This window comes from Rattus norvegicus, chromosome 11 (assembly GCF_036323735.1).
Source record: "Rattus norvegicus strain BN/NHsdMcwi chromosome 11, GRCr8, whole genome shotgun sequence".
NCBI lineage: Eukaryota > Metazoa > Chordata > Mammalia > Rodentia > Muridae > Rattus > Rattus norvegicus.
Window position 1 is genome coordinate 66899687 of NC_086029.1, and position 12080 is coordinate 66911766.

Below are 12080 nucleotides of genomic sequence, written 5' to 3' on the forward strand. Positions count from 1 at the left end.
ATCGACCTGTTAATAAATCTATTATTTCTGGATCCTCTCTCTCTCTCTCTCTCTCTCTCTCTCTCTCTCTCTCTCTCTCTCTCTCTCTCTCTCTCTCCCACCCCCCCCGTGTGCGTGTGTGTGTGTGTGTGTGTGTGTGTGTGTGTGTGTGTGTACATTTAGTCTTTAAGAATTCAGACCCCATACGAACAACAATGCCAACCAACCAGAGCTTCTAGGGACTAAGCCACGACCCAAAGACTATACATGGACTGACCCTGGGCTCCAACCTCATAGGTAGCAATGAATATCCTAGTAAGAGCACCAGTGGAAGGGGAAGCCCTTGGTCCTGCCAAGACTGAACCCCTGAACAGGATTTTTGGGGGAAGGGTGGTAATGAGAGGAGGATGGGGAGGGGAACACCCACGTAGAAGGGGAAGGGGAGGGGCTAGGGGGATGTTTGCCTGGAAACTGGGAAAGGTAGTAACAATTGAAATGTAAATAAGAAGTACCCAATTTAATAAAGATGGAGAAAAAAAGAGAAAAAAAAAGAATTCAATGAACAGACAAAAGCTCTCAACCTTCTCTACGAAGGGTCAAACTGCCTTGTCAGTATTCTTTCCATAGGAACCACGTTTTGTGAAGAACAACTGTTCTGGGTTTCTTATTTCTTCCTTTCTTGAAGGATTTCTAATAACTCTGTTGTTTCTCCTGCTTTCTCTGAGCTTCAGCTCTGCCATTATGTCCCCGTGTCTGAGCCACTCATAGAACTCCCTGTCACTCCAGAACTACATGGCATGCGGCAGTTATATGGCATATCATGGAGATTAGGACATGATTCTTCCATATAGGTAGCAGGGAATCAGGATTTTCTCCTTGCTAAAGATGTGCATCATAAGCATAAGAAGGCACATTGCTCAAGGTAAGAACATCGACATAAAGGCAATAAGAAGCTGGGACCTGCGGTCAGTCTCATCCCTTAATCTAATTCTTTCCTCTACAGGAAATCACTTTTGTTATTTTAATTCCACGTTCTTTTGCTGACTGCATCTATAATATAAACAGTGAGCCTGTAACACTATTTGTTGATTATGTGGACATTGTAGACTAAAAAGAAGACATCATTTGAATACTTTTATCTATCATTTCTGTCTTTTTACTCTTCATATAAAAGGGACTGTTTTAATTTAACCATTGCTATATTTGACTGACTTTAACAAGACTTTCTTCTTTCTGTTTTTCTTTTCACTTTACTTTCTTTTTTTCACACTTTTCTGCTTGTATCAGTTACATTAGACATTAGTACCCACACTCTTCCTTTCTTTAATGTTCCTAATTCTGTCAGCTCTTCCATGACCTTTGTACAAAGCAATAGAACATATACGGTTTTTAAACTTTATCAAATGTCCTTTCTTGTAACTCAAATTGTGTTCTAAATGTCTAAGGGCAAAGAGAATTTTTACTCTATGTTAACAGAGATACTGTTATGGTAGAGTGAATGATTTCCATTTCCTCCTCTGTGGACTCATTATGAGAACATTTATGGCTTAGAAAACAGAAATATCCTAATGTTACATTCAATCTTTTCTTGTATTCTTTCATGGTTCAAGATGCTGCCACAAAGACATTGAGAATTGTCCTACACACTTCCTGAGAAACTCGTCGGCGAGCATCTTATTGAACAACAGCACGTCCAGAGTGTTCTTTATTGATGAATAGCCTCAGACTCGATGTGTGGAAGGATCAGATGGATGGGTAGAATACCTGAGAGACACTAGCTAGCCTGCCTGTGTTTGCTGCCTGATTTCCCCTTGGATAGTAATGTTCTGAGTTCTGTAAATGTATGCAATATTGGGCTAAAGAATATCAGGGTTAACCTATAAACCCACTTGCCCAAGGATAGAGACCTTTCTGGAATGTTGTGAGCAATTGCTTAAGTAAGATAATGAACCATGTTTTTTGCATATCTGTAAACAAAGGTTGTTTGCCTCAACTGCACAGGATGTGCTTGATGGCATGCAGGCAGAAGGTATTAAAATAGGAAGGTCATCAAGATGTATGCTTACCTACCATTGGACAAAGCCTGGAAGTACTTAGCCTTGTGGGTTTTGCATTTATAAGTGCTTGGTTTGTGGCCATTTTCTGGGAATTCTTGCTATGGTGGCCATCATTCATCAACCTGAGCAGTATTTTAATTTTTTAAAAAAGAAAGAAAATCAGGGTCAGATAGAGGTAACAGTATTTCTCAGGACTACAGTAATAAGGGCTAAAAGACTCAAGTATGGATGTGAACTCTATTGGGAATAAAGCAGGGACAAATATCTCATCTGCTCAGTTGTTATCTATAAGATCACCTATATCTGTCTAACCATTTCCCTTTTATTTCATCTAAAATGAAAAAAAATAAAACTTTTATTTTGTGGATTACAGAAGAATAGAATTTGAAAATTGTTGGGATATTTTATATAATCATTAAGTAGATTAAAGAATAGTACAAGAGTTAACCCCCCAAAAAAACCATGCTGTCAAATATAAGGTAAAAAGCATGAAGGCATGATAAAATTGTTATGAGAGTCCATAGAAATAGTCACAGAATTAGACAAAGTAGCAACAAAAGCAAGAAAGAAAGTTGATTCCACTTGAATGTCTCCTTGACATATTGTTTTCTGTAATGTGAAGGATGCTGTTATGGGTAATGAATATAGAATATTAAATAAAATATAAAATGTTGTCTACCTTTACTGTGCTACTTTTTATAGAGAAAGATAACAAATACGCATTTGTTAAGAGAGACGAGAGTATGCACTTTGAAACAAGTGAGTAATGGGTCATAGATATAATATCTATGGAAGAGGTCAGCAAAATTAATAGGCAAGTCAGAAGAGGCCAATGAAAAAATGAAGTGAAAGATACAAAATACAAGAGGCTTTAGTGAATCATATATTTGGTGATAGATTGATTAGAAAAAAGCCAGAAGGATGATAATCAGCAGGAGACAACTACATAGTCTAGGGAAGAGGTTGCAATAGTTTGGTTTACAGAAGTAGCTATCGAGAAGGTGGAAAATGATCAGATTTGGTATGTGAAGGTATTACTATTTTCCTAAGGACTAGATATAAAATCGATAAAAAGATAAATTCTGAAGATTTGGGCCCTAAAATTATAGGAAGGATGATAAAACTGAAGAATAGTGGTTCTCAACCTTCCTAATGCTAAGAACCTTTAATACAGCCCTTGTGTTTTTCTCAACCCTAACCATAAAATTACTTTTTTGCTGCTTCATAACTAAAATTTTTTATGATTGTTATGAATCACAGTGTAGATATTTTTGGAGGTAGAGGTTTGCCAAAAAGGTTATGAAGCAAAGGTTGAGAACCACTGCTATAGAACACGAAGGCTATAGAAGAAAGCATCATCTGCTGTAATTATGATCCCATTTAGATATTCTGCAAAGGATTTGTTAACTAATTATATGTCAAATAGACAAAAATTTACATGGGGATTTAAATTTGTAAACTACAGACAGACAAATGGTCATGAAAGGATAAGAATGGATGAGAATACCAAGGTCAGAAATGAGGGAACCAAAGGAAACTTATTGAAGCTGAACCAATGGGTATTCTGTTTTCCCCTAGAGTAAGTGAGGATCATGAAATAAGACTGGCAGTCCTTTGTCTTGTACAACCATCTTCTTCTAGAAATATTTCCTTCACTGGGATCCAGACACAATAATGTCAACTCTACAGAGAGATGAGGGATAATATAATCTTACAAGTAGATATTATTTGTAACATCGTGAAAAGCAATTTCAACTAAAACAAGAAGAGGGGAATAGGAGTAATTCTTTATCTTTCTAAAAAGTTTCATACGGAAATACAATTTTGTCATTATTTTTGCCAACCCTTCTTTCCCTTGCAACTTCATTTTTTGCTCCTTCTTCTCTCTCAAATTTATGACCTCTTCTTTTATAATTTTATATCTGTCTGTCTGCAGTCTTTATCTCATTATTTATCATCTATCTATTTCACATACATATTACTTATATACATAATAATAACTAATGCGTCCATTGTGAGTTGCTGGTATGTTTGTGAGTTTAGGATTGATCACCTGGAAATAAATAACCTATCAAGGAAATTGTTCCTTGAGAAAAGTGATTCTCCTTCACACAGTAGACACTGACTGCTAACAACACTTAATTCAGTAGTAAGGCCTTGTGAAATTTCTGCTTTCCCTCTTGGCATGTAGTATGGTATGGCCATTATTGAGGTTTTGTTTAGATAACCATATTGTTGATATTTTATGGGTACTAAATTCTGGTTATGTCTAGCAGATACTACCTCACTATACACGCCTTGGTCCTCTGTCCCTTATAATCTTTCCTTCCTTTCTTCCACTATGCTGCCTAACTTTACGGGTAGGTTGTGCTAAGATGTACTATTCGGAGTTAGACCCTTCTGGCCACTTATTATCTGTATTTTACTAGTTGTGGATCTTTGTAGTTGCTTCTTTATGCTGCATAAAGAAGAGTATGATGAGCAGTGATAGCGACATTTATCTGAGGGTATAGGGTGTTTAGAATACAGTGAGAAGCTATACTGTTCTAGGAAAAAGATAGTAAATGTTTCTCCTTTATGACCTCTTCCGGTATGAGTGGTAGGCTAGATTAAGAGTACTAGATATAAATTATTTCCTGGTGCTAACTAAACAGCTATTGATTATACCCAAGATATATGTTTCATTATTACACAACTTGGACTACTGGGACCAGTTATTGTTGTAGTTCGCAGGCCTAACAGCTGGAAAGAATATTGAATACTTTCTCTCTTGGCAACTTATGTATGAACTTTTGATACTATAAAAGCCAGTCCTTAGGTGGGAGGCTATGAAATCAATATCATTTCAATTCTTTCAAATCATCTGATCAATGGAATGAGTCAGACCTTCAAGATGTGGGAGGCAACCAAAGGAAACGCCAATAACCTTTATTGTTTTGAGACACTTAGATAACTTTGACCAATAACTTAAACGGAAGTTATCCTTGTCTGTCACTGGTGGATTGCTAGATGACTCCTGGGTGAGGCGTTATTATCCTGTGAAACCCATATACGTATATGTGCATGTATGTATGCATGAATATATATATATGCACTACTTATTATATAGTATATATAGTATATAATACATTAATGCCTCTCTTGCTCTGTAGCTAAATACCATCCAATTTTCCTCCTTTCTCCCTTTATACGTAATAACTCTTATACTAATAATTTTAAAATAGCCTTATTTTAGGATCACATGAATGCATATACATGGTACAAAAGTATCCCCTTATAATTCTCTTCCTATACATACTCAGACTTTTCCAAAGTGAACATATTTACTAAAGTGGTTGACTTGTTATAAATGATAAACTGCCTTTAGCTACATTATTATCATCATCTAGAAAACATAGGTGGCAATAAGTTTTACTTTTGTGTCATGCATCTTTTTGGGTATGAGTTATTTCACTCAGAATGATATTTCTAGTTTCATCCACTTGTCTGCAGAATTGATGTCATTGTTTTTGATACTTTAATTGCATTCCATTGTGAAAATGTACCACATTTTCTATATCCTTCTTCTTGGAGGGACATCTGGATTGCTTCCAGTTTTTGGCAGTTATGAAGAAGGATGCTATGATCATAGTGGAGCATGTATCCTAGTGATATGGTGAAGCATCTTTTGGGTATCTGCCCAGGAGCGGTATAGCTGGGTCTTCCAGTAGAACTATGCCTAATTTTCTGAGGAATGCCTAGATTGATTCCCAGAGTGGTTGTACAAATATGCAATACCACCAGCAATGGAGGAATGTTCCCCTTTCTTCACATCCTAGCCAGCATGTGCTGTCACTTGAGGTTTGATCTTAGCTGTTTTGATGGGTGTAAGGTAGGATCTCATGTTTGTTTTGATTTGTATTTCCCTGATGACTAAGGATATCAAACATTTCTCTAAGTGCTTCTTTTCTATTGGAGATTCCTTTGTTGAGAATTCTTTGTTTAGGGCTGTACACCATTCCTTTTAAATTTTATATTAGATATATTTCTTTATTACATTTCAAATATTATTCCCCTTCCCGGATTCCTGTTTATAAGGCCCCTTTCCATCATCTTCCCCACTCCCATGCAGGTATTCCTTCTATACATCCCTCTTACTGCCCCCCATACTCCGCTGCACTGAGGGGTCCAAAGGTACACCACTTTTTAATTAGGTTATATAGATTTTTAGAATCTAACTTCTTGAGTTCCTTATACATTTTGAGTATTAGCTCTCTATTAGATATAGGATTAGTGAAGATATTTTCCCAATCTGTAGGCTGCTATTTTATCTAATTGATAGTATTCTTTGTTCTACAGAAGTTTTCCAATTTCAAGACATCTCATTAATTGTTGATCTTAGAGGCTGAACCGTTAGTGTTCTGTTCAGGAAATTTTCTCCTGTACTAATGTGTTTAAGACTGTTTCCCGTGTGCCCTTCCATCAGATTCAGTGTATCTGGTTCTATTTTAAGGTCCTTGATACACTTGGACTTTAGCTTTGTGCACGGTGATAAATATGGATCAATTTGCATTTTTCTACATGCAGACCACCAATTAGACTGGTACTATTTGTTGAAGATGCTTCTACCTGTTTGACTGAGTTTTCCTGTATGCTTTTAAGGGAATTATATATATCTTCTTTAAAGGCCTTGCTAATGTTCATAATATGGGATTTAAGTTCAGAGTGTGTCAGAGGATCCAGGGCTTACTGTAACAGGTGATCTGGGTTCTACAGAACATTTTACCCTGATATAACAGGATGTAGCTTCTTTCCAGATCATCATGGAACCTTCTCTGTTATTGCCCACATAATGAGACATATATCAAGTTTCAAGAGATACAAGAAGATTGAAATAAACCTTGCATTCTATCAGATCATTTTGAATTCCTTACCTCAAGTATTTTAATCATTAAGCGTTTTAGAAAATGAAGAACTTTGCCTACAACCATTTTCTTCTTTTCATCAAACCATGTACACTTAAACATTCTGCATTTTTTTTCTTTTCTTTCTTTTCAGAGCTGGGGACCAAACCCAGGGCCTTGTGCTTGCTAGGCAAGCGTTCTACCACTGAACTAAATTCCCAACTCCATATTCTGCATTTTTTACCCTACTTTTTCTAAATCTTATCCATTGTTCCTTGTAGTATAAAATTTCAACTTAAAAATCACATTTCTATTTCATATAATGACACTTAAAAATTTCACGGACTTGAATGTTTTTGTGGCTGTTCTACATGTGTGTGTTCAGCAGATTTTTTCTTACATAATACTGAAACATTTATATGATATATATTTTCTCATAAATATCTAAAGCTGTCACTAACAACAACTGTGCATATAAATATGTTTTAATGATACCCACTGACTATATAAGATCAAATGAAATATTCACATTTTGGTGGGAAAAATCATTTCAGTCATATAAAATTACTCATTACATTCAGAGTAACTTTTAGATAGGAGCCTAGCATAATTGTCATCACAGAACCTTCATCAATCAACTGATAGAAACAGTTGCAGAGACCCACAGCCAAGCATTAGGTAAAGCTTGGAGACTCCTCGGGAAGAGGGAGAGGAAGGATTGTAGGATGTAGATGGCTCATGGACACATAATCAACTAACCTGGGCTCACAGAAACTCACAGAGATTGAACTGACAACCAGGAAGCCTGAATGGTTCCGACCTAGGTCTTGTGTATATATGTTATACTTTTGTAGCTTGGCCTTGTGGAACTCTTAACAGTAGGAAAAGGGACTATTCCTATTATTTTGGATGCCTTTCGGATCCCTTTAATTCTACTAGATTTCCTCATCCAGACTTAATATGAGGGAGGTGCCTAAACACATTGAAATTTAATATGCCATCTTTGGTTGATATCCCTGAAGGGCTGCTTTTTGCTGAAGGAAGAGGAGAAGTAATGAATAAAGGTGGGAGGTACTGAAAATGAGGGAGGGAGGGGAAACTGTGGTTGAGATGCAATACATGAAAAAATAAATTAAAAAAATCAGAGTAATAGCGGAGAAGAAACATTACATGTAACTCTGGCCATCTCTGCAACTCTGGGCTTTTCCTCCAACCCCCTCCCCCCACTTTCCCAGACATAATGGCTCTGAGACTAATTATTAATAAATGCTTAGGCCAATAATTTTGGCTTTAACCCCCAACTAACTCATATTTCAATAATTTAATATATTCTAGTCTAAGTTCTTCTACTAGCTACTTCCCTTTCATCAGGCTTACGTGACTACCTCCTCCTGTCCCCCTCTCTCTGCCATAAGTTAACTTCTACTTCCTATTTCCTGTCTCAGATCACTGGCCAAAGGCATTTTTTATTGACAGGTGAATGCTTTTACACTGTGCACAAGAAATTTTTCTCCACAGTTACAAGTTAAAACCACAAGGTATATTAAAACTACAAGGTTCAATAATAATAAAGATTGGATTGAAAAATTCAGAGTGAGGAATCCGATGGTGTCTTCGCCTTTACAGAATAGACCAAAGTAATAACAATATGGAATGACATTGTCATCTGAAATAAAATGAAGGAGAAATGTCTAGCCTAAGAATCACTATTATAGAAATAAAAGTGTGCATTTATATTGGCATAGTATTTATATATACAAAAGATAAAATGAGAAAACAATTCAAATGCTCCACAAGGAAAGATTCTGTAAATACAATTTCATTTATCTCTGAGATGTGAAATATGGCTACCAACAAAATAAATACCCTCACTATCTCTCTACACATAGTAAATTGCTCGGGACACAGCATTGGATAAAAAAAGCAGAATTGAAAGCTAAACATAGCACTGGGGAAAGGGAAATGTGACAAAAAGTAAACTGTGTGTAAAATTTAAATAGAAGAATTTAAAAATACTATATATGCTACAGAAGATTTAAGCTGGTTTTGGTTTTTACTTTAAAGTAAACTATTTATATACTGAGAAAATATTTTGAATCCGGATCTAAGTATAAGTGTATAATTAAGTTAGTGAATATTTACTCTTTAAAATCTTAAAATAAATACCTTAAGATTAAACACAAGTTGTTTTGGTGCCATTTATAGATCATTGAAAGAATTCCATTTTTGTGTTAAAATTGTAATAGAGGATCTCTGCTCCCAGACCCCTTAGAGAGAGACCCAACCGCCTGGTCAGGTGGGCACTCGTGAGGCTGCAGAGCGGAAGAGACCACCAACACTGCTCACCCCTGCCCACATCCCTGGCCCAAGAGGAAACTGTATAAGGCCTCTGGGCTCCAGTGGGGGAGGGCCCAGGAGCGGCAGGACCCCTGCCTGAGACACCGCCAGAACCTGAAGGAAACAGACCCGATATACAGTTCTCTGCACCCAAATCCCGTGGGAGGTAGAGCTAAACCTTCAGAGAGGCAGACAAGCCTGGGAAACCAGAAGAGACTGCTCTCTGCACACACATCTCGGACACCAGAGGAAAAAGCCAAAGACCATCTGGAACCCTGGTGCACTGAAGCTCCCGGAAGGGGCGGCACAGGTCTTCCTGGTTGCTGCTGCTGCAGAGAGCCCGTGTAAGCACCCCATGAGCGAACTTGAGCCTCGGGACCACAGGTAAGACCAAACTTTCTGCTGCAAGAAAGCTGCCTGGTGAACTCAAGACACAGGCCCACAGGAACAGCTGAAGACCTGTAGAGAGGAAAAACTACATGCCCGAAAGCAGAACACTCTGTCCCCATAACTGACTGAAAGAGAGGAAAACAGGTCTACAGCACTCCTGACACACAGGCTTATAGGACAGTCTAGCCACTGTCAGAAATAGCAGAACAAAGTAACACTAGAGATAATCTGATGGCGAGAGGCAAGCGCAGGAACCCAAGCAACAGAAACCAAGAAAACATGGCAACATCGGAGCCCAATTCTCCCATCAAAAAAACATGGAATATCCAAACACACCAGAAAAGCAAGATCTAGTTTCAAAATCAGTTTTGATCATGATGCTGGAGGACTTCAAGAAAGACGTGAAGAACTCCCTTAGAGAACAAGTAGAAGCCTACAGAGAGGAATCGCAAAAATGCCTGAAAGAATCGCTAAAATCCCTGAAAGAATTCCAGGAAAACATAAATAAACAAGTAGAAGCCCATAGAGAGGAGACAAAAAAAATCCCTGAAAGAATTCCAGGAAAGCACAATCAAACAGTTGAAGGAATTAAAAATGGAAATAGAAGCAATCAAGAAAGAACACATGGAAACAACCCTGGATATAGAAAACCAAAAGAAGAGACAAGGAGCTGTAGATACAAGCTTCACCAACAGAATACAAGAGATGGAAGAGAGAATCTAAGGAGCAGAAGATTCCATAGAAATCATTGACTCAACTGTCAAAGATAATGTAAAGCAGAAAAAGCTACTGGTCCAAAACATACAGGAAATCCAGGACTCAATGAGAAGATCAAACCTAAGGATAATAGGTATAGAAGAGAGTGAAGACTCCCAGCTCAAAGGACCAGCAAATATCTTCAACAAAATCATAGAAGAAAACTTCCCTAACCTAAAAAAAGAGATACCCATAGACATACAAGAAGCCTACAGAACTCCAAATAGATTGGACCAGAAAAGAAACACCTCCCATCACATAATTGTCAAAACACCAAACGCACAAAATAAAGAAAGAATATTAAAAGCAGTAAGGGAAAGAGGTCAAGTAACATATAAAGGGAGACCTATCAGAATCACACCAGACTTCTCGCCAGAAACTATGAAGGCCAGAAGATCCTGGACTGATGTCATACAGACCCTAAGAGAACACAAATGCCAGCCCAGGTTACTGTATCCAGCAAAACTCTCAAGTAACATTGATGGAGAAACCAAGATATTTCATGACAAAACCAAATTTACACAATATCTTTCTACAAATCCAGCACTACAAAGGATAATAAATGGTAAAGCCCAACATAAGGGGGCAAGCTATACCCTAGAAGAAGCAAGAAACTAATCGTCTTGGCAACAAAACAAAGAGAATGAAAGCACACAAACATAACCTCACATCCAAATATGAATATAACAGGAAGCAATAATCACTATTCCTTCATACCTCTCAATATCAATGGCCTCAACTCCACAATAAAAAGACATAGATTAACAAACTGGATACGCAACGAGGACCCTGCATTCTGCTGCCTACAGGAAACACACCTCAGAGACAAAGACAGACACTACCTCAGAGTGAAAGGCTGGAAAACAACTTTCCAAGCAAATGGTCAGAAGAAGCAAGCTGGAGTAGCCATTCTAATATCAAATAAAATCAATTTCCAACTAAAAGTCATCAAAAAAGATAAGGAAGGACACTTCATATTCATCAAAGGAAAAATCCACCAAGATGAACTCTCAATCCTAAATATCTATGCCCCAAATACAAGGGCACCTACATACGTAAAAGAAACCTTACTAAAGCTCAAAACACACATTGCACCTCACACAATAATAGTGGGGGATTTCAACACCCCACTCTCATCAATGGACAGATCATGGAAACAGAAATTAAACAGTGATGTCGACAGACTAAGAGAAGTCATGAGCCAAATGGACTTAACGGATATTTATAGAACATTCTATCAGAAAGCAAAAGGATATACCTTCTTCTCAGCTCCTCATGGTACTTTCTACAAAACTGACCTTATAATTAGACAAAAAACGGGCCTCAACAGGTACAGAAAGATAGAAATAATCCCATGCGTGCTATTGGACCACAATGGCCTAAAACTGGTCTTCAATAACAATAAGGGAAGAATGCCCACATATACATGGAAATTGAACAATGCTCTACTCAATGATAACCTGGTGAAGGAAGAAATAAAGAAAGAAATTAAAAACTTTTTAGAATTTAATGAAAATGAAGGTACAACATACCCAAACTTATGGGACACAATGAAAGCTGTGCTAAGAGGAAAACTCATAGCGCTGAGTGCCTGCAGAAAGAAACAGAAAAGGGCATTTGTCAGCAGCTTGACAGCACACCTAAAAGCTCTAGAACAAAAAGAAGCAAATACACCCAG